This window comes from Amia ocellicauda, chromosome 3 (assembly GCF_036373705.1).
Source record: "Amia ocellicauda isolate fAmiCal2 chromosome 3, fAmiCal2.hap1, whole genome shotgun sequence".
NCBI lineage: Eukaryota > Metazoa > Chordata > Actinopteri > Amiiformes > Amiidae > Amia > Amia ocellicauda.
Genome location: NC_089852.1, coordinates 38,192,217 through 38,215,661, shown reverse-complemented (window position 1 = coordinate 38,215,661; position 23,445 = coordinate 38,192,217). Strand labels below are relative to the sequence as shown.

General features: G+C 39.8%; 1 protein-coding gene across 1 annotated transcript in view; it reads right to left on the bottom strand.

Annotated features, from left to right (window-relative positions):
* The window catches only part of arhgef17 (Rho guanine nucleotide exchange factor (GEF) 17), an 81,218-nt gene that overhangs the window by 53,104 nt on the left and 4,669 nt on the right, over nt 1–23,445 (bottom strand). The gene's annotated exons all lie outside the window — the stretch shown is intronic.

Below are 23,445 nucleotides of genomic sequence, written 5' to 3'. Positions count from 1 at the left end.
GAAGACGGGACACTGCAGCTCGGTCTGTTTGAGCAGGCGAGTTATGAGCACAATTCCCATAAAGCAGATTATAAAGGGAAATGTTTGCTTTCGAAATCCTGAGATATCGGATACTTCAAAGAAACTAGATAGCTTCATAACAACTGGAGTAAAATCACATTCCAAGTAAAGAACCGTGGCTCTTTCCCTATTATGAGACAATGCCTGCTGGTCCTGTCAGCTAAGATATCTGTAAACAGAGAGATCCAATGCCATCGCACAATGGAGAAAATGAGGTCACTCCACATTGAGAACCGAACAATTGCATTCGTTTAACCCAAAATTGAAAGGTGTAAATGCTTGGAAAAAAAGCATAGGTGCCACCATCCAATATTAAAACACTCCCAACCAGTCCGATTGCAGCAGGGCAAGGAAGAAAAAATAAAAGAAATGTGTTAAAATAATTTGTCTGACATGAAAAACTAAAAATAATGTCAATCACTATATTTGGCTTTGAATGTCATCCCGAAATAACCTCCTTTCTGGCAGTTAAACCCATATTTTGGTCATTCTTCATAGTCGGTTAACACATTAAAGTGTGTCCGCTATCCAGATCTATTCAACACAGAGAGATGTTAGTACAGGTTTAATACAATACAGACACTTATTGTTTCAAGTGATTATTGAAGCCACTTCTTGAAGGATCACAATGAATATGCTTTTAACATCTTAAATTGCCAATTACTTTCAAACATATCACTGGTCTAAGAGACAGGCAATGCAATCTCTTTTCAGTCTTGCAGGGGCACAGTTTCCATCTTAATTATGTTTTGGGTTTTATGTTAAAGTATTGGGTGGACTGGGTTGAGGCATTTCATTTTGAACCCTTTAGGACTTTCTCCCCAATCTGATTGTTAATCAGATTAAGTTATTTTTATACAATTTACACACTGTATGGCATACCTTCTCAAAGCAATTGACAAATGGGATGGCAATGGGTCTTTAAAAACAAACTATACAGATGAGGGTATGAAGCATTTTCTTCTTAACAATTCTCAACTTAATCAATTTAAGGGCTGGTTTCACCCAAAGCTAGGTTAGTCCAACATAAATGCTAATCAGGTTCTGTCAAACCAGTAAGAGCCCATAATTACATCCAAGATTAAACATGTGGATAATTGTATGAATTAAATCAAGAAAACAAAAAGGGAAAGAAAACGTACTGTACCGCTCATTAGTTCCATCTGTAAACATCTTTTTTTTTTTTCCATCTCTAAATGGTCGTGCTTAATTCAGATTTTTATGATTCAATTCCGTCTCTGATGGCAAAGATAAACACTGCCACATTGGTTACAGTTGGTGAGACTGTGCTAAAAATGGCCCATCTGGAAACAGACATTATAAAAATAAAAGTCCTGGGAAATCAGTTTGAGAATATTAAGAAAAAAGATTCAAGTTTTCTAGTAAGTTCATTCCAAACGAACTACCTCTTTATGCTTGTAGAAACAAGTGCTCTTAGGAAGTGAATTGTGGGACTTGTCCTCCCAAACTGAATCAAATCCTACTTTATTTGTTAAACCAAGCAGTTTCTCAGTTTACAGTAAGAACCATAAAACTAGCCAACATAAACATTTTAACCTACAATGCATCTTGGATAATGAAGTCAAAGTTTACTGGGAAATCTAACCTTATCCCTTGCCTTAGGCTAACCAAAAGCCTTTACTCAACACTTTACCCTATACCTTAGATATTTCTCACAAACAACCTAAAAAATAAGAGTAAGAAACTTTAAATCCCCAATTAAACAGGCTAAGACCAGGAGCCGTCACTCTGACACACAGTTCTACTCAAAAACATTGACTTGATCTCACAACTTGCTAGATTCTTGACTTACTCTCAAAGAAGTCAGTTACATTATTTTTTCACATCTAAACCTGCTAAATAACCAACTCATATGCATATATTTCAAATGTGAAAAGAGTTACAAGTTAAGTTATAAAGCATAGCTATTACTCTTAAACAGTGTACAGAAGTGAAGTAAAAAAAAAACACTGTTGTCCGTTATAAAAAGTGAGTTTCACTCCCTCTCTTAAAACAAAAACCCACAAAGGAACTGCTTCCTTTGAACTCATAAACACAACTTAAGCAGAGAAAAGTGAGCAAGAGGGAAAGGTGAGGGGAACCATTGCCAACAGAAGTCGAACGCTAAGGAGTTAAAAATGGTAATTTAAATGAAAACCGACTGTTTAAATAGAAAGTGCTGTTAAAGAGCGGTTACTGTTAAACACTGCAGTGAATCTGGGCCAGCCTGCCAGCCTGCTTACTCTTTCACCAAATATGGAAGGTTTTTGCCTGAGATTTAGTCATGTGGGCCCGGGCCCAGCAGCTCTGCTTTCCAGATGATTAGATCACAGGCTAGCCTCCCCCCTCCCTCTGTCAGCGGGTCTTATCAAAGCACACGGAGAGGAGGCCTGTCAGGTCTGGAGGCGCGGGGCTGGCCACTCTGTCAGTAAATCGCCAAAGAGTGAAGGTATCTGCCAAGATCACGATAATGGGAGTCCAACGGTGTCAAATGTAAAAGTCACAGTCAAGTTGTCGAAATGTAACAAGCTAATAAAATCCAAATAAAGATTATTCTTCAGACAACAAGTGTTTGACAAGCCTAAGCAAGAAAACAAAACAAAAAAACAAAATAAGTCCAAACTATCACGGACATAAAGGGTTGTGGTGCTACAGTGTTTTGAAACAAAATAAGGCTCCCATACAATGCTTTTGTCAGAGCTGGAAGTGAAGCACGAACTCTGAGATTGAAGCTTAAAACACAATTCAGTATCAGCAGAAAGAGATGTATAAGATAATCAATTTGAACACAACATGCAGGTTAATCATGTGTTCGTCAAATCTAAAAGACTATTCTAGGTTAGGACAGTATTGGAGTATTGGAGCACTGCTTTGATGCTAAACAGGAGACCTTTAATAAGCATTTAAAATACAAAGAAAACGTTTGAAGTGCAATACGAGCCAATCCATTTACAGTTTTATGAACTTGCTTTGTTCAGCTGCCTTGCTTTTATGTCAACTTTGACTTAGTTATAAAGTGTATATAAAATTACTCTTTTATCCAACCATGCCATTTAAAGAGAGAGAGTAACTTGACTGAACTGGACCGACTGTTGTTGTTATTATTATTATTTCATTTTATTTCTTGTTAAGTCTTAAATTAGACGTTACAAATGCTACGATGAAAGATAAAAGAGATTACCTTGGGAATCGTCTTTTGTTTTTTTTTGTTTTTTCACACCCCGTGAAAAGTTATAGCCATAATGCACCACAAAGCAAAAGACACAAAATAAATTCACACAGAGCGTTTAATGAACAAAACAAAAATAAAAATTGCAGTCACTGGATCTGTCACAGAGGACGGATGACAGGAAAACAACTACAATGGAAGAAAATAAGTCCCCTCCTCTTATTAGACCACATTGTTCTACTAAAAAAGGTCAAGTGTTCTGAAGACCAAAAGTTGAATGTTGGTGTCTCCTTCTTGAGCAGTTCTCACAAGTGAAGAGAGCGGAGCAGTTTGTTTTCAGGACTGTGTAGAATTCCCATGGAAATACACTCCAGCTTCCTATTTATAGCGCCAGGCTGACGGTCTTAATTTAGCTGTTCCCCTCCGAAATTCCTCAGCCATTGTTCACCATGGTTACCAGAGAAACTCAGAAACAGCTAAGTGGGAGAAGACCACAACCCATATCTTTATAAGGAAGGCAGAGAGAAGAGTTCCCACAAGCCACTGACGCTGGACAGAACCACTCCCAAACCAAACAGACAATAGGTGAGAATCCTAGATTATATTAATAATAATACATAGCTTTTACAATTAAACACAAGAAGGATCATTTTTAGGCTTCATAACGTAGGCCCATACAAATTGTTCTTTCCCACTAATCCATTTGGTGTTTTTTTAATCATGGAAGTCCCTCCCCTCAAGGACCAGAGAAAGAAACATACGTGTTCTTGCTGTTCTCTTCATTAGTCAGGTTAATCTACAATGAACCTTACACTATGTCCAAAATACTTCAATTTTTTTTAATGCTAATTAATAAAAAACAGTTGCAGACAAGTTAATACATTGTTGTCATCTCGTCCGAGTGCTGGTTTCAATTTAGATCTTGTTGCCAAGTTGTATACTAGAGGCACTTCATAATAAAAAAGTACACTTACAGTTGATATGCATTGGATAGTTTATCTGGCACCCCTTCCCACAAGCTCTGTCCACCTGTCTACTTTGTGTCTCCTGATTGTCTACACATCCAAGATAACTGCTGCTCGGGTGGAGTACCACAATCAAACTAGGCTGCGATCTAAAACAGGGCCTGACTCGCATTTCAACAATAAAACTGTTCTTGTCACATTGAAGCCATACAAGAAAATGAAAATATCACCCCAACCCCGCAACAGGTGATGAAAGTGTTTTTTTCAAACTCTTGTATTTGCAGTTTACTTTAAACAGACTCTCATAACTATCTGTGCAAGGTCCTGGATGTCACACAAAGCCCTTGCCAGCATCTTTGTGTCGTGTATCATGGATTGACAGTCCACACACCATACACTTAATAGAAGAATCTCTGTCTCAAGTGTTTTTAAGAAACGAAAACACCAGCAGGGGGATGAATACAGAACGTGTGTGGAAACATCATGCCTGCAGGTTTCTTACTTTAACGGACAACCACAAAACACATTCAAAACAGCATTTCATTTCACTCCACAAGACTGAGATTGTGTATGCAAATACGCCCATTCTACACGTGAAAACCTGTCCTGAGAGAGGAATCCAATCAACCCTATAAACCTGGTTTTCCAATAATAAAAAATAAAAAGTAGAACACCTGTTCCTTTCAATACATAGGCAACTTACCTGCACATTTGATTAAAAAGGAAAGTAGACAGAAAGGAGAGACAAGTGAAACATCTGCACCAGTAGTATTTAGTCTAAGCACTCTCTCTCAGCTCTGGTTTTCTATTTTTCTGTGTGTGTGTGTCTTCAGACTCGCCCAGTCTGGCTCTGTAATGACATTAGCTATCTAGGCTGCAATCAGAAGACGGATTGTGGCTTACAACAGCTCCACACTACACTCTGCTTTAATTCTCCTGTTTTCCAGACTACCCAAGTGTGTCATCTAATCACAGATACAGTTGCTGCCTGCACTCACTGCTTCTAATTTGAGTGTCTGAGAGTCATTAAAACCAGGCTATTAAAATCAGCGCAGGTAGAAAAGCGGCCGATTTGATTGAGCTGGTGGGTGTGAGCACTATTTCTTCTACGGTTGAGGCTTAAAGCAATAAACCCCTGCGACCTGAAATCAAGGCTTTATCGCATTAGTCATTTGTTTTGGAGTAATATGTGGGTATTGCGTTATGTCTACAGTAATTATCTGGCCATGCGTAATACAAGTTTCTCACTTTTTTTTTTAATTGTTCCTGAAACAACAAAAAAATGAATCCCAGATTAATCCCAAGGCTGCGGCCTTCAATACATTTTATCATTTTTTTAGATATACTGTACTATTGACATTTTATGAAGACACATCCAGCAGAGCATCTCTTTGGAATAAGCTGCCCTACTATCAACCAAATTAGTCATCTCTTTGAGCCAGAATGGCGATACACAGGTTGCTTCATCAGTTTCAACCATTATCAACTTGATTTGTGAAGTACAAAAAACGAATCTACTTGGGCACTCCATTTTACGATACATTTGGGCCCAATTAAAATGTCAAGCTAATATGACAAACAACTATATTTAAAAGGTCATATTACTTAGATTTATTTCCAATTAAATCCATATAAACCCTTTTACCATAAGTTTTCCACCCCTACCTCCAACAGGACTGCTACAGTTGTTGACTGCTGAGGGAGAAGGAGTCGGAACATGGGTGTTGGCAGCTTTTAATGGTTTAATGAGTAATGCTTCACAAATGAAGACGGGCATAGAAAGTACATATTGATTCGAAGGGACACAGTGGGAGGTCTTTTGGCATACTGTAATTGACCTACAGGTCAGCGTGCATCAAATTACCCTGAATCCGATGGGCCACTACCTGCTGTGCAAATAACAACAGTCCCTGAAAGAGCCAGGAACAGGGTTGCCCCCTCACTCATCAATGACAAAGCAATTGATCCATCATAACCGAGTTTGATCCAAGGCTTGTAGTTGTCAAATTGAGTTACAATGGTACAAAAACAATGAAAGAGGGGGTTTCAGCTTCATAGAGGCAGTGGAAGCTAATGTTTGATAATAGAAATTTGCCTGTACTGGTTAAGAGTATAAAGAACCACCATACTCTCTCACAATGCATCTTTGAGGGGCAAAGTAAATACACGAACACAATGATTTATACGTAGAGAATTTCAAAACAGGCCTCATTAGTGAGCCAACAGGGAGAGCCGTTGGCTTTAAGTGTGACCTCACTACCCCAGAATTTCACACAAACTTTAGACCGACCCAACCCTGTGGGGAAAAGAAACCGTAATTGCCCAAAAGTAAACCGACACATTAGGCAGCCCTATTTAATCACTTCACTGTACGTAAGACTTGCTATATTTAACCAGCTTCTGTCTCTGAGAAATGTTTTCAAGGTTAAGGATGTTCAAGCACAGTTCAAGTCTCTGGGTGTGTGATTTTTTTGTTTTTAATCATGTTTTTTTCATTCTGGTCTTCCATTTCTCAGTAAATTCTGCAAATGTAAACTGTGATCTTGCACCGCAGCCTCCTTCCGGTCTCCCGATAGCCAAGTCTCCCAGCTGCTCGCTCCAACTGTGATGTGCTCGTTTATCAACACCGTTAAGCACAAAGTAATTAAAACAAGAACCGTCCTGCCTATCTCAGCAGCAGCACCTGGGAGTAGACGGCTCTGCCAATCATGTGTAGGGTCTACCAGCAGTCAAGATAAAATCGTCAGCACATCGACCCTGAGGCACAGTCCTGCATTTCATCACCGGGGGAAAATGACATGCAGTGTTGATTGCCAAGATATTAATGACCTCTGACCTCCAGCTTCAGCTATGATGCCTTTTCCTTCTCAGGGCCTTGGATACTCACTACAGCTTTCAATACTAGTTCCAAGCCCTGCCCCCATTTTATCATCCACTTTTGCATTTGTGGGAGTACTGGTCACTGCTTCCCTGTCCTGGGGAAAAAACAGCAGCTCCTGTTGCAGCTTAACTCTTCAGTTCAAAAGCCTTCTTCATTAGACAATTAGACAAAAATGATAATTATAATTTTACTAAATTAACTTAAATATCTTTGAACGCTTATGAACTGAAAAGAAAAGCGGAACTTTAGCTTTACTACTCATGGGGTGAAATAAACCCCATGAGCCTGTGCAGGACCTGACAACCTTGGGTAGGGTATAAATCAATCTATCTCCAACTTTTCAACATCTTTTTGAGATGGAGTTACCTGCTTGACTGATTGCATAACCAGGGATGAAATGAGACATTACCATGTCAACAATGGATAATATATTGCCGTGGATGTGTGATGGTAAGTAGAGAGGCCCAATAAATAAGAGGCACATGCATACCTGCTGTACGGAACACACTTAAATTGGTCTGTACATGAATTTGAAATGTGTAGAGGGCAAAACTAAAACTTTATGGTTTCTCAAAATGCAAAGAGAGGGGAAAAACAGAAAAAGTGACCTAATTACATGCACAACATAAGCAAATACAAACTATCTGAAATAGATCTGAACTTTAGTCACAGTAGGAATTAAAGATTAAGCTGAAAGATAGTGAAGGTTATATTCTGAGGCTTCTTCTGTAAAACCAGCAAATAGCCTGACAAAGTGTATGAATCAAACTGGAAAAAGGAGGCAACATTTTCATATCAAACCATTTTGCTCTTTTCCCTAATAAGTGCAACGTTGTCTATGTATGGAATCACTGAAGGGCTTATAAATGAGAAACAGATGTCAAGTTTAGGACAAAGAAGAATTCACAGGATAAAAATACCCTGCGATTAATAGATTGGACAGTTACAGTAATCTGGAGAAACATTGTTTCAGAGGCCTTCAAATAAAAAGAAGCAAACACATTTTCCTATCAGATTCTGGTTCTTCACTTAGAAGTTTGTCAGGATTGTAATAGTTAATTGTTATTGTTATTCACAATGGCCGGTTGGCTCTCTGAGCTCAGGCAGCAAAGGTACACAAGACAGCATTAATGGTGATGTGAAATAAACCTTCTCGAGGGACCGATGGATCCCAGCTAACGATACACATCTCTTGCATGTAATGAGATGATGGTTATAAAATCGAGAGTAATGGAGGAGCATCTTCACTCTTGTAGCCTGAAGTACAGTCCCCATTTAAAACACCTTTTAAAGAATTAGTGAACCCTTTCTGATTTATACGGTCTTTGCACTTCATAACTGAACACCCATTCTACTCTCCACGGCTCGCTTGAACAACAAAGTCTTTGGGAGAGTTTATCTTAATCGAGCGTTCAGAGCTGCTGATGAGATGGGATATCAGGAATGCATTAGAGAGACGTTAACAACAATCGTGTAATGTTCATACTACTCTTTTCATGTAACCTTAAACAAACTCTTCTTGTTGTGTCTTATTTTGATGTTGGCTGAACTTAGTCTAACTATAAGGAACTCTGAGAACGCATGCAATAGCAGATTAAAACTGAAGTAACAGAAAAAGAGATGCCGGGCGAACCCATTAGTAAAGTCTTGGGGGTGGTGTGGGGGCGCAAGGTTGGGCACCCTTCAGTGTCAACAGAGGGATCTCCATCAATGCTTTAGCTCTGCTGTTTGCAGTGTGGGCCTACAGGGTTAAAATAAGATAGCCACCACTGCACGTTTTGAAGGAGGCATGTATGTCCCATGAGCTGGCACTGGGGTGAATCAAGTGGAATAACAAATCGGCGATTTTTAATGGGGAGGGAGCTATAAGAAGATGAAAATCTTCAATTGCCAAAAAACAACAAAAAAACATGGAACAGGACAATCAACAAGCTAAAAACTGCCACTTTAAATGGCGTGGACATGCAGGGTTTCATACAGAAATGAACCAGCCCAAAAACATCCTCTGTTATTCCAGCTGTATTTACTCCTCTATTTATAGTGACGAGGCCTGCACAACAACTCTAGTGCAGGAAAAGGCTCGTAGTGAACACTGCAGGAGTTGGCATCAGTATGGACGAGGGGAAAAAGGAAAATCGGTTGGGAGAAAGTAAAAAGATGACACAGGAGGAGATTTCCCATGTCATTAAAAAAACAGACTCTCTTATCTCAAGGAATGTAACCACATTTAATATCCAACAGTGCTAAAGAACATCCACAAAGAGTTCTTTCAGATCTGTATGATCTCAGTCTCCAAGAGAAAAGTACTGCTCCATCACTAGCAGGTTCTTCTTTGTAATTGTTTCTGTGTCAATGTTTAAAAGGACGTGATAAGCCTATTCCGTTTGTTTTTTAACAAGCCCAAATATAATACATAAATTGAATAAATACATTAATAACCACATTCCACATAGCATTGACAAATATTAACAGTCTGATATGAAATACAGAAATCAGACTGGTTTATCAAATCAATGCATTCAATCAATCAATGCATGTTACACCAGCTTATGTGGACTTTCATATTTGTGAGCAGTGCAAAATAAAATGTAGATTCAATAAGAAAAAAATAAAGATTTCTCCCCTTTCTCACAGAAATGCTGACTTCATTTAAACTTTATCTCCTGACATTAAATCCCTTGATTTAGACACTGGGCCTCCGTGCCTTCTTTGAGCAACATTTATTAGAGTCAAAACTATTAATCACAAGGATTAACTCAGTAAACTTGGCAGTATCCTCTAAACAAGACCTCTAAAAACAGTAATCTCTTAACTAATAACCTAAAATGATACCACTTCAGTGAAGCAGGATTTTTTTTCATAGTTGCCATAACAGAGATCTTCAAACCTGGAAGAAACTCAATATATTAATATATATTAATGACTGGACCTTAAAAATTATGCCTTCCAAAACATTTTGGACAAGATTCAAGTTGAACCACAAGTTAATGGATGGTGCATAGACACAACAGAGATGTTTTCATACATAGAAGGGGAAGGTTATTCATCTAGGGGTTGTATGTAAGAATGAAGAGACAATGAATATGATTGTTTTTGTAAGAATCAGAGTGGCTGAGGAATTATGTGGAGGTGATTGTTTCCTCTACATACAACTGTAATTTAGCTTATCATTCTGATTAGAGCACAAAACCTTTATTTCTTCTCTAATCAGCGAACTCAAACCTACATCTACACTCCAGTCACAATGATTGCACTTGGCAAACAAATTAATTCAAACAATGCAAGGACCAGGGCGCCAGCATAATTTTACACATAGTAGGAACTGACGGACCTCTATTAATGTTATCCCAGCAGACTCACAGCATTTTAACAAGCTTTGCAATTTTCCATTGGAGGCATGTTCAACAGGTCTGCTGGAGTTGGCCATATGAGCATCCAGTCCTTTCACACGCCACTGGATTTAAATCAATTAAGTAGCAAACAGTTACATCTGTAAAGGAGTATTTTAAAAACTGCAAGCATTCTCCATTCTTTTTCCATTCTTTTTTCTAATCCTGTAGACATGATGAACTTTACTAATCAAATTTGGTTGGATGGAGCAGAAAGATTGTATTTAGCTTTGCTAAAATTGGAAAGACGGATGCCAGCTATGCTGGTTCCTAAATGCTTTCTCAACAGGAATCTGGATACAACTGGTCAATTATGTAAACCTGCTTTTGGCCATTCAAACTCAAGGCTCTACGTTGTCTGGTTTGTTTTTATGTACTCTGGAAGAAGCAGCACTGAGGAAGCACATTGACAAAACAAACTGACACAGATAACACCCAAAGCACCCAAACGACTGGACAAAACCAGGGAGAAGGGGGAAGGTTTTTATCCCCAACACCAAAACACTGGCACAGCTATCACACAACACAATGAGGCCATACTTGAGCACTGATATAAGTTGTCATATTTGAATTGTCCTTTTGCCTGACAATATATAGGTAGCCTAAACTCCAGCTTAATAATATGCAGTTTTTATCATATAATTATGTACTCCCATGTTATGTACTTGCAACGAAGGCCTCATATAGCAGGATACCATGCCAATGTATCGAATGCCGTGTTGAGGCAGGGCAGGGCAGGGCAGCGAGACGCGACTCACTGAGCACAGCTGGATGTGCACCCCCACCCCCTCCCCCTCCTCTTCCCCCAACACTTCTGCTTCAGAAGGCCTTGCAATATAGGGGGGGAGAGAGAGAGAGAGAGAGAGAGAGAGGGTGCAAGAACTGCAAACAATTAATATTTTCTGGCGCACCCAAGAAACCACAGAACAATTAGCGATCTGGATACGATGGTGATGGGAGCCCGGTGGGTTCGACGGGAGCAGGGGGGCACTGCCTGCATGTGAACACAATGTAAATAAACCTTACAACAGCATTCCTCCAGAAACACGACACTAGGTTGCAATGTTTCTGGAATCCAAGTTTAGAAAAAAATAAAAAAATCCAAATAAACACACCAGTATAAATATTTAAGGGCTGATGAAAACCTGCCTTGTTTTGAGCTCTCTTTAGTTTTAAAGCTGATGTCACCTCAGTGTACTAACAGGGTGCCAGTTTCAGTTTAGGATATGTTACTGCATTATTAATGACTGCCAAAACTTTAAAATAACTTTTGGCCATAATAGATATTACTATGTCATAATTTGTTTGTTTGGTTCTAGGTTTGAGGAAATATAATGTGTGTCTATAGGAGAGAGCAAGAGAAGAGAGAGAGAGAGAGAGAGATGATAAAGAAATCTGGTTTTACAAACTGTACTTCCATTTGTAATCTGCAATCCTGACCTAATATTGAGAGGAATCTGCACAAAGGAATTATAAGAAATGATTACATCGCATTTGTTTTGGGGGTGGCTTAAAAAAACAACAACTGTTGAATCTAAGATGAGGTACAGAAAGTACCATTCACAGTGCGTTCTCCTTACATAAGAGCCCTGCTCTGTAATTAGACAGGGTGGTTTCTGAGGTAATGACTAGGAGAAGGAAAGCTAGTGAAGAAAAACACACACTTAACAGGGCAAGGAAATGATAAGGTATCCAGAAATCTGTGGCAGAGGCAGCGCAGATCTGAGCCTTTTTAATTCTACAGGGGGGGTTATTGACAGGTATTGCATGTCTTACACATGATACAAGAACACAATTCTACAGAGGGAAACGAGGGAAAGTAAAAAGAGGGCTCATATGCTGAAGCACGGTCAAATGGGGTTACATAGGCTTAATACACGAGTCCTTTTTCTCTTCCATTATTCTAGTGAGAATTAGAAGAAGAAGAGGAAGTGCTTGGGGAAACACACTTTTTTTCCTTTCAACTAAATTTAGTTCCGCAACAGAAAAATCAGATTTAAGAGGCTAATTTATCTTGGAGACGCACTGCACCTGCTGAGGGAAAAGTAGGTCATTTCACGTGGCCGAGGAACATAACCAATTGCATGTCAAAGAGGTCATGGGCTGAGACTGAATAACACAGAGACATTAACCACCTGCAGCAACACCACGTATCTGAGGTCTGGCACCCAGATACAAGACAGGCTTTGCATTTGCTTTTCTCGTAATTATCGTAAGAAAGATTAATGCCAGCAGCAGGAAATCTGTCATCAAAATACGAAACCTGTGACCTGTGTCGAATATCACACATTTTTAAACTTTTAGGTGAATTTTGTGGAGGGTTATTTATGATGTCTGACAGCGAAAGCAGATAAGCCACGGACTTATGATTGATCATGTTAAAGATGATGAATCTAGCTTCATGAAACCGAATGTACCAGAATATGTAGTCAAACAAATTTCAGTGTCAGTGACAAGTAAAAATATTAATAAAATATATGAATCCTGCATTATAGCATTGATGTGTACGATTTAAAGGGCAAATGTTGCCAGACAAACTAGCATTTTATCTAACTAGCATCTCTCAATCTGAAAATCCTTTCACCCATATTACCATTCAATAGTAGGGACAGCAGGCCCTTATAAGCGGAACTCATTTAAGTTTTACCGAACTATTTTAAGACCTGCTGACACAATAATAAACAGACCTTTTTTCCAATGGACCCCCTACATCAATGGAACAAAAAATGTATGCTGTTCACTTCCCAAAAATAATAATCCACCCTCACAGTTGATGAGAGAGGCTAGGCCAGTCCTGTCTCTCTGCCAATGCAATTTTCCCTACAAACCCCCCAAAAAGGTTTACCTTAAAAAGGAATCAGAGTGAAATGTAAGTTTAACTCTTCCTAAAATGTGAGGGCAAAAACATGTCAACCTGCAGTGCACACAAGTCTGTGGCTAACATGACCTACTCTGTGGGCCTGCATTGTGCCCACAGTGATCTGAAACAAACAGGTCGGTGTTTTTTAAAACGGAAAGACAAGACGCACGCAAAGACTGCCTTTTCAGCCTGGCAGGCCCCTACAAAAGGGGGAAGGAGCTTCTCAATCACAGCCACTTTCCACTAATCTTCCCGTGGCAAGCCTGCTTCTGCACAGCCCCATCTGGACGACGGCCAGCGGTGCCATGGGAAATTTAAAACCTGCTGCTTTCAATGTCACTCCCGAGTCCTTTTCTCAGGCTGTGGCCTCCAGCAGGACGGCCTCTGCCTCTCGCAGCGGGGAGAGCAGGAATTCCTCAAGATCGCCACGCCGGGATGAGGCTCGGTCTGGGGAACCCTGTGGTGGACGCCGGCCTTTTCTTCCCTTCTTTGTTCCTTCTCATGTGGATGAGACATCTCTACACCCTCAGGACTGTTTACCAGGATTGCTACTCTCGTATGTAGTCAGTAAGAGAGGGCTGCATAAACATGTGGTTTGAGTCCCAGAACCTGACAAGGAAAATATCAAATGGGACCCACGGATTCTGCCTTTGCAGCCGAAACGGGCACGACAGCTTTCATTTTCTCTGTCTCAGAAACGCATTCCTAGCACTTTGAGAGTTTAATATAAGGAGTTGGCTGATTTTTTGTTTAAAATTCCATTACATTCTATTTTTATAGTTAAATTTGCACTACACAGTTTCTACACAAATTTTTAAAATGTTGTAACTGGAAAAAGGGTCTGCAAGCATCTCCCACAATTGCACAAGTGCTCGTTTGAAGGCACATGCTTAATCTCTAGAATAAAACCCTACAGTTTCCAGGACTAACATTCTAAGGATTCTAGGGTCAGGAGTCTACAGCTCCAGTAGTAGATTTATAGAAAACAAAAAAATATGTAAAACATCTTTGACCTTTAAAGCATTAACCACTATGTGAACAAACCCTTCATGACTTCCCAGTGACTGACGTTGAGGAGAAATTGTGAAAAAGCACAAGCACACCGAGCCTAGATATAGCAAGCCATAGTGAGTGGTTTTCCAGGTGATACACAAAATCAGGCCATTCCAAATTAATTGGTAAAATGTCAAACAAACCTTCGGTTTTTGTGTCTTCATGGTGGTTTCTACGGAAACACTACAAAAGCAGCAGGAGGGAAATGTCCCCCCTTGCCAAGTTTACAGAAGAATTATACACTGCGTCACACTCGCACTCACACACTCACAGCCTTTTTCTGCTCCCATCTCCGCCATCATTCACAAGCTCTGGTACTCTGTGGCAGTTACAAATCCTGCAAATGCTGATGTGAAACACGGGAAAAAAAATTCAAAATACTCACTACCTGGAAACTCACCAGCCACCCAAAAAATATTAAAAAAACAACACAAAATAAAAATCTTTAAACTGGCAGCATGCTATTACAGTCTTAAAAACAAAACACTGATTTTTCATTTGACCTTCAAATGGGTTATCATCAAAATCCCTTTCACCAATAGTTTAAGAACATTGTCGTAGCAGCCTCAAAACCTCCCTCTCTCCCTTTTACCACTTAACTGTCTAAAAAGGCAAGGGACCGTTCAGAACTTTCATTCTGTCAGTGACTAAGCTTTTCAAACTCAAACTAATTCTTAGCAGTGGCCATCCTTTTCTTGAGTAACAAACGTATTTTAAAAATTATTTCAGTCTTTGCCTACAGAGCAATAAAAAAAAAGCTAGTTGAGGAGTCAAATGTGTCAACACCAATACTCTCCATGTTAATAACTTGCAAATAACCAGTCCTATGACCCAGAAAGTTATAAAAACTCAAAACTCAAATGTGCTGCAGCATCCCAGTTACATTTTATTGCAGTCCCAGAATGAGACAGAACAGCAAACAATGGTTCAGTTTGATAGACTGTTGTAGAAATTGAAGGGAGAGGTTTAATTAGAAACTTTTCAAATCCAGATTACTATACGGTCACATCTAGTTTATAAGGGTATAGGCACTGATATTGGGTATTGACAATGATAAAAACATCCTAATGTCTGCCTCATGTGACTCATTGATTCAACTGTTGCAGGACCAAGGATACTATGGACAGCCACAGCCAGCTGTGCGCCAACTCTCAGCAAGTGTAAAAATGTAATTCAGTGCAAAACTGGCATGTACAGAAGGCTTAGGCTGAGAGTTAGAGTATGGGGCTTGGAGCCGTGCTTCAAAGTTTGTCACACTCGAAAAAAAACATTGTGCAAGGAGTACCATTGCTGACCAGCGACAAGAGGTTCGTGGCTATGTTGCAAACTAACAAACTGCAAACAACAAAAGGGAACTGGTCATAAGTAACAACTCACACATGCTAAAATAAAAATATGCACTATTTTTTTTGGTCCACAAAGTCCACCACTCAAAATATTCTGCCAATGCATTTTCTGGCCTGGCTGACCTCAACATGATAAGCCAAAATGGACACATTTCTGACCCCAGAGACCTTATTTACAGTAGCTCGACATCCCATTCAGGGCTCTCGAAATGCACAGGAGAGCAGTGGCAGAAGTCAAGTGAAAGGAGTATGGAGCTAAAAAGGAGATTTCAAGGCCAAAGAGCCGTCCATCACAATACAGGCAGCAGACAGCACTATCTACAGCTCTGACAGCTTGGCAATGAGAAGGCATGAGCTAAGAATAACTGTGAGCTCCAGTCATCTATTTATGCTATGCGTGCACCACATCCATTTGGAGCGGAGAAAAATGTATATTGTCTGAATATAAAGAAAAACAAATTTGCTGAAGGTTCTTTTTGCCAAGTGCTGTTTTAATATTGGCCTCCCCAGTCCATTTCAGTCTTTCCGACTTGAGAGACCTTGAGAGACTTCAACAACACTGCCAAGTCTGTCACTTTCTCTGCAAGCATACCAGCTTTACAAGGTGATTTGAAACACAAAGTAACCCATAGTAAGTACAGGATGCATTAAATTATTTCTTGAGACATGTCAATGCTTTTGGGTTTCAGGGCTGTTTCAAATGTATGCTCTTTTCAGGTAGCATTCCCAGGATCATGCGTTATAAAAGTCCAGCTCCCTTTCTTAGAGATGCGTTGAATAACAAGAACATAAGTCATTCTGACAGAGATTTGCATTTTAGCTGGGTGGTCTGATTAAAGACATTAAATCATAAAAAAACAAATCTCATTTCTTAGGTTTAATTCATGCAAGCTGTGGGTTTATGCTTTTCCTTTGTCAAAGTTATAAAGAATCTGTCAGGTTTTTTTTTTTTCTTGTTCTACCAAAAAAAAAACTAATTCAGTAAAATTACCTTGCAAGTGAACAATCTGTGGACATTCAGGCCAGGTGTCCAGTCTAGTCCAAAACACAACGCTTTCCAAAACCAGACTCAGTAAAATGTTGAAATCATACCTGACATTCTTGTTCAATTCCATTCATCTACTGAGGAATGTAGAACTTTGGGTGTCCTTGTCCTTCTATGTTCTTGAATTTCATTGCCTTATTGAGATTATTGAATATGGCCAACAAGAAAGGTAGTGAAAACCAGTGACATCAAATACAAATCAACCCATTAAAGAGCCTTAATCACTGTTTAAGAAGCTGGGTGTTTGTTCCAGTAACTGTTTTCCCCAAACTTTTCTACAGCAACAGGAGGACATTCCAATACCAGTTAAGGAAGAATATGTCAGGCGAAGGATAAGAAACAAAGGAGAGAAAAAAACGGAAGAAAAAAAATAATAAAATACAGCACAGACCTTGTGCCAACTGTCTGCCCTCCAAACAATGAGCGATTACTTTTGGATGCAATTAATTTCTGTGCCTGCTTCACAAAAGCCAGGTTCAAATCTTTGTCTGGAGCATTCGCAGTAGATGAAAGAATAGTCTTGGAGCTTCTTTGGTCGAGGAATTAAACGAAAGATTAGTTGGCAGCAAAAATCAATGCGAGACACTGCTTTACAAACTCTCATTGTTCATCTCTCTGCAGTGGGACATTGTCTCCCTGACCCTGAAGTCACTGGTCTAGCAGGTTTCTATAAGACTGAGACACCCAGAACGTCTTTCAGTGAAAAGAGCAACCTTAGTAGAGAGCCCATATTTAAATATGCTACTTCAATATCTTCAAAATCAGACGACCACCACGTTTTGTAACACTGTGTTTTGCTCTGTGCTACCCGTCAAGCCAACTGTATAGTAATTGTGAAGGATGGATGTCTACCTCTGCCTCCTGCAGTCTATCTAGGTTTGTGTTTGACCGCTATGTTACCCATGAGATGATTTTGTTTTAGTATGTAATGTGATTGTATTATAAACTGCTGGACATCTGGGGTTAAATCATCAGCCAGTTGTTGAAAATAATAAGACGACCTCTTGGAACAAGGAAATCTTATTAGCCGACAGGTTTGCGAGAAAATTTACTACAACAATAAAATACTCTTCTTGGTATTCCCACATCACAGTGCCGATTTTCAAACGGCATATTTTCATAGTGTATCACTTGTAAGCACACATACCATTGTAGGGGAAAAGAAGTGCAGAAATTAACTAACAATTACTGCTCTTACACAACACCAGAATGCAGCTCGTGGCATCGTATCGGTCAGCCATGCTTTTTCAATTAGTCTCCAGGTTCCACGGCCTGGATCCCATCAATGGAACAGTACAAGATGTCTCCTCCTTCTCCGAGTAAAAAAAAAAAAGAAACGCATGCCAATGGGCTGCAGAGCCCAGGCACGCCAGCCCTTCGGATCAGCCCCCCCACTTCAACCTGACGACAAACAGACCACGCACTCGCCCGAAATGCACACGTCGTTTCCGAGCTAAATTTTGCTACCACTAACGAGACCGCTACTGCAATAAAACACATACTGTACGCATGGGGCCAGCAATTCAAACTTCCCAAACATACCTTCCCACAACTGGAAGAAATTAAAAGCCAAAATGAAACGCCTTGATAAAGTAGGCTTTCCTTGCTAAAGGTTTCTGAGGGGCAAAAATGGAAATAAAAGCTAAAAAGAAAGCAAAATGTAGATACTAATCAAAAACACTTTTGACCTTTGAGATGATCCTTGTAATTACTGGAACAACCAGAGACAGGTGCAAGCCAACTGAATCATTCAAGGGCCGGCTGACGTCCCGATAACTTCCATTAGCCCTCTGTTCTCCCCAGACCAGCCTGGGCTTTCTTTTCACCCGCAGCAGTAACATCTTTTTAAGGGAACCTGTTATTGAGCAGTAACACACAATAAAACAGACAACAGGAAGAGTGTGGCCTCATGTGAGCTTGGCCAGAGTCAAAGGAGTCACAATGTGAGGCAAAACACTTATTTAAATATGGCACATTCCTTTTTCTTTGTAATACATACAAAAGAAAAAAGAAAAAAGAGAAGGAAGATTCGTCTGATCCTTCCGGTGTCCTAGCAGGACTTTTCGGCAGTTATGCAACGGGGAATGGAAGACAGAACACATTCCTCTTGCCTGCTGAAGTGAACACAATGCTAAGTCCAATCCCAACCCCCCACCATTGCTTTATATTATATATACTTGATCTCTGGACTGATTTAGATTTCATTCACCCTGAAGGGGATGACTTCATGTTTAAACTATGCTTCCCACTAACAACTGTCTGCAAAGTTTCGAGAGAGAGAAGAAAAAACACAACAAAAAAAACGGCATGACTAAATGTATGGAAAAAGGTTTATATAATGACTTACTGGACATTACAACACCAGTTTGTCAATTATGTCATAGCTCTCTAATACACAGGGATTTACTTTCTTTGGTGTGGAGGCTGCAGAGGGCCTCTTAGCCACAAAAGGTAACGTTCATTTGCCCTGAAACATAATCTCCAGTTCTCCCTGGAGCCTGTACAGGGAAAAGAAAAAAGAAGAATCATTCCCTATTTGCTTGGGGTTAAATAAGAAAAGGTTCAAATGATTATATGTAGGCAATCAGGGCTGTGGTACCATTAACAACACTGTAACCACAGAGAACTTCTTGATGTTTTCAAATGCTACGGTCAAACGTCTCTAGTTAACATATTGGCATTCAAAAAGACAAACAGATGCACTGAAATTATAACAGGATAGAAATGTTATTTAAAAAAAAAAAAAAAGCACATCCGATTCTGAAGCCAGCTTTTTCCAATAAGATTCTCTTATGGTTGTACTGCTGCCTATCTTACCAGTCCTAAAAAGTACTTTGCTTCTTAATATTTAGAGAGTAGAGATTACAGATGGCAGCCACCTTGCCTCCCCCCAAACTTGATGAAAAATATCAGTTTTCTACTGGCCTCATTTCTGTGTTGCTCAGATTTACAGCAGCGCCTAGACCAGTATTATGCAGCCCTTCCATAATCAGAAACCGGAGAAAGGTTTTTTGACTCAGAGAGAGGAATTAAGGACACGATATTAAGCTTTAGCCCTGTGCTTGGATGAAACAGCCACTGGAAAATACAAATATACAAGACATCAGAGCCCCAGAATATATACGAAACGCTCAACAACACAGACATTCTCAGACAGACACCTGGAGATCATACCTGGGGGGGGGAAAAAAATACACAGAAGCAATGTTGTTCATGCCAGCTAAGCTACCAGGTGTAGCTTTTCCGTTTCAGCAACATGTGAAAGCTGCCATGTGGAAGAAATCTATTTGATACATAAAATATTTTCTGAAAGTCGAGGCCATAAAAAGTATTAAGTAGGTTTTCACAGACATTGCTAGCTTCATTAAATGGTTACTTAAGTTGCCTCACATAAGAACCTTGACACGCACGCACATGCACATTACAAGAGGAGATTAAACGGATGCGCTCACCTTGAAGAGGGCGGTGGTGTGTATCGCTGCAGGAAGGAGGCCTTTTCAGAATTGCTCTATACTCAGCGGACAGAAATGCAATCTGCAGACTGGGTTGCAATTCCGGGCATGGCACAGAAACGCAACTAACCGCTGAGACTTAAATCCCCTTTAGTGATGTACATGTGTGCCATCCAAAATGCATGCTTCACTGGGATTTAGGGAAAACAAGAACTGATTGCAAGCGAGCTAATACACTGATTGTGAATGATCAAGTAATATACTACTTTCGACCCTCTTCAAAGACTCTGGGAAAATACAGCCCTAGTACACTGACACCAAAATAACTAGTACGTTTGGAAACAGAAGACATACCGAGTGTGTACACAACAGAGACATGGGAACCACCTTCTTGTCATTCTATGCTAAAAAATACACCAAATATTCCCCCCCCACACACATTTGCGTGTGTTAAAAGTAAGCAATACTGGCTTAGACCTCTGATACTCGGTGACTATGGCATCTCTGTGCTCCAGTGTACTGACCACCCCAAACCTAGACACACTCCTCAACTCTGTGCACCCCCACACTGTAGTATCACTCATATGGGCACTAAACTGTATCTCTAAGTGAGGAGGCTGAACAAAGTGAACTAATAATCAGCCTGGCGCCTAACAGCCTCCCGCATAATGTTTTTCTCTCTAAAGTGAACACATACATATACTCAGAATGCATCACAAACAAGTTGGTGCTTATACAAAACATATTGACTTTGCTAGAGTGGAAGGGTAAAATGGGTCTTTGTATTCCCAAGAGAAATCGTTAACAAGAAATAAAAATAAGGGAAGGAACAATAATAATAGCCTAATTGAATTCTTACTCAATCCCTACTTATCGCCTCCCGTTTGTTCGCTTGAAATGTGGAACACAAAAGGCGATATGGAAGAGAAACTAAAAAGTATCTAGTGACAAGTATCTTATCATGCTACCTTACTCTCCATGGCCAAGTGAACGTGTTCTCAAAACAGTGTCCCGAAGAACAGCCACAAACTCCTGGCCACAGTTCCAAACAAGTTACAATAGACATCTAAACAACACCACCCAACAGTGCTCTTCAACTGGCACGCCAACTTGCAATTACACTTCACATTTAACAACCATCCCAAAGTTCATGTGAAGTGCAGGGTTTTTGTTTTGTTTGTTTGATTTACATAAAGACCCAGTAGATGCATGCATGCTGTATACATGTGCCATGTTGCATTTTAGGAGATTCGATCAGTTTCTACTCCCAGTTGTATAACTGCAAAATTGAGAGAAAACGAACACACTTATTAAAATCCGAAACTCATTTCCGCTCTCTACGAACTAATGTAATCCCACGCAATTTCCTGGAAAAGACCTTATCATGTCACTATTGCTGATAGGTCAATATGTAGCAGTGTTGAGTGAGGATGAGAAGAAACAAGAACTTCCCTGCAATTAGTCCAGAAGTCTGCCAGAGCTGTGGGTGAGAGAGAGAGGGCATCAGCACGATGAGTTCCACCTATTGCACAAGTGGGTAACATATTCGCCTGCCGTGAGATCAGCCGGAGCGATAAGGCTGCACCTTGTCTGTTCACACTATTCACACTAAATCAAAATAGGTGTGTTACTGCAAACAATAATTAGATGTGCCATTTACAAAAGGAAACGCAGAGCCAACTCCACTTGGAAACAGAACCAACTGTACTAGTTTGCTCAACTTCAAAAAATGTTTAAATAAGAGCAAATATACCATGGCAGGACTAATATTCGTGCCAGGTTTCGCTTAATTGCCAAAACCTCAAGCACCCCCAACAGAATGAATAACTAGTGTATTATTATTATTTTTTTTAGTGCAGGCTATCACCATTTGATTAACAGTATTATCGCACAACAATGGCAATATACAGCACTCTGTTGGTTAGAGCTAACATTAAACATGAAGTGCTATAGCATTAGTGGTTGGATTCATGCCGATGGCTATTAGCATTAAAAACTCTGCTGTAGTTCCACTTTCTCCGGCTATGTTGTGAACTACAAGAAGGTATGCTGTGGAAGCTTAATCAAAAACCTCTCTTCCCCCCCACAGAGCATTGAATGTACAAATAAAAATCAAGAGAATGAATTATGAAGCCAAAATTTCAGCTAACAGGCTGTATCATGCAGAGACAACCACCTCCATTGCTTTTCTAATGTACAGGGACTGCAGGGTGCACAAAAAACAGAGGACAAACCCAGTCCTTACCAACCACATTGGCAACTACCTGGCAAGACTGAGAACCAGGTTACAGTTATATAGCATTTTTTTTAAGAGTATAGTTGTTGAATCAAAAATGCTGCACACATTTTCTCCCTCATCAGATTCAATCTCCGACTATAAAGCACAGTGTAACGGTAGGCTGATAAAAAAAGTTATTCACAGCCACATTATTCAAAAAACAAAAGGAATAAAAAATCTTCTCACTACCTGCCACAGCAGTACACAACCTGCATTTGAATCAGTGTTTCCCTCACCTCACATCACATTGCATTGACTTTCCCAGACTTATGCAGCTTTTGGGGGAGCAAAACATTTAGAAAACATCTCTAAGATCAGGCATCTTAGCAGCAAAGAAAACGAAACAAAAACAGAGCCTTCTTAGAATTAAAGTCACAACAAGTTAAACTGATGGCATCTGATAGAAAGTAGTGATTCATACTGCTAGAAGCCACTACATTCTCATTGCTGTCATGCACAGCCAGCTAACAGACCCAGTGCAGGGCATTAAAAAGTGCTTTTGTTCTCATTCCTTATCTGCCCCATGACTAAAGACTAATGACATTACAAATACATATCCATCTCAGGAATCCAAGGTTAAATGACACTACATTAACAGACCACACTCAATACGAAAGCGGGTCTGAGCTTCTTACGTGCGTACTCTGACAATAATGACCTTGTGTCTTGAAATGTGGTTAATTCAGGGGAAACTATGTTTTGAAGAGGAAAAACACACATTTTCGTTGTTTTTCCCTAAGCCTTCAAACAAAAATAAGTTTCTCTCTATTCAAGCAGCAAAAATACATGAAATTGTGCCTGCATTTTACTTCCTATGATTCTGGTGCAGTGAAATGATACTAGATTGAGCACACCATGCTTTTCCACCTCACATCACAAAGACAAAATATGAAAAGCATTAGAGGAAGATGCATCGTTGCCTCAGGGAACAAAGCAATAAGCACAAC